The 1057-nt window shown below is 46.0% G+C and overlaps 1 non-coding gene across 1 annotated transcript; it reads left to right on the forward strand.

The window, feature by feature from the left end:
• Positions 1 to 209: 209 nt before the first annotated feature.
• On the forward strand, positions 210 to 339 carry LOC116873307. Its single transcript, XR_004383781.1, has one exon. It is a non-coding gene; the product is annotated as a U6atac minor spliceosomal RNA (small nuclear RNA).
• The last annotated feature ends 718 nt before the right edge of the window (positions 340 to 1057 follow it).

Below are 1057 nucleotides of genomic sequence, written 5' to 3' on the forward strand. Positions count from 1 at the left end.
TTTATTTATTTATTTGACAGAGAGAGATCACAAGTAGGCAAAGAGGCTGGCAGAGAGAGAGAGGGAAGCAGGCTCCCTGCTGAGCAGAGAGCCCGATGTGGGGCTCGATCCCAGGACCCTGAGATCATGACCTGAGCCAAAGGCAGAGGCTTAACCCACTGAGCCACCCAGGTGCCCCTAAAATCTTCTCTTATTAAAAAAAGTTTCCTGTGTTGTATGAGAGGACAGAAGGTGAGCCGTCCCCCTGACAAGGCTGGAAGAGGCTGTTGGGCGTGACGACACTCACAGGGGCGAGGCATTGTCGCCTACCTGCGGGGGCCCCTGAGATCACCTTTTGCTTGTGCGACAGTGTGTGGGGACAGATGGGAGCTTAGCTGGCGGTGGGCTCTAGCCGACTGTGCAGAGAAACGACATTGCTCTATCCTACTGCATAAACTAATGAAACAGTGTGTGTCAACCACACCTCCAAAACGTCTCCTTCCCGTTTGCGTGTCAGTTGGGCTAATCCCAAACTTACAGGGACAGCGCTTCCCGAAGGTCTCAGGACTCCTGTCATGCGCAGTTACCACCAAACTTCGACCTGCAACATTTCAAGAGACCGTCCTCCTAGACTTTGTTGTGCCCTGTATCTGGATTTTAGTGTTGGAAAATTTGCCTGCCGTATTCCTTTTTGCCTTCAAATGGGAACTAACCACCCGATAAATTAAACCATACGCTGCAGAAACCAAACCAACCAAACCGAACAAAGAACGCAAAAAAGATCACTCCTAATATAGAAGAGAATATTGCGTTCAAACTGGCAGAGCTGGATTTATGGTTCCAGACGATAAATTTGGGTCAATTTCGACTTTCTAGAGCTAGATGGATGACTCTCCATTACCAGCTGCCTCTTGTAAAAGCTTCAGATAAATGTTTATTGATGAATATGTTTGAGTTATGTTAGCATGCAAATCCCTTTCCATATAGTTTGTAAAAGTTCTGTATCACAGATAAAGCCAAGAAAAAATATTTTTTTCTTCCTATCTTAAAGTAGGAAAATGAACTATTACCTTGGAAT

The sequence above is a fragment of the Lontra canadensis genome, unplaced genomic scaffold (assembly GCF_010015895.1).
Source record: "Lontra canadensis isolate GAN:19392208 unplaced genomic scaffold, GSC_riverotter_1.0 scaffold32, whole genome shotgun sequence".
Classification (NCBI taxonomy): domain Eukaryota; kingdom Metazoa; phylum Chordata; class Mammalia; order Carnivora; family Mustelidae; genus Lontra; species Lontra canadensis.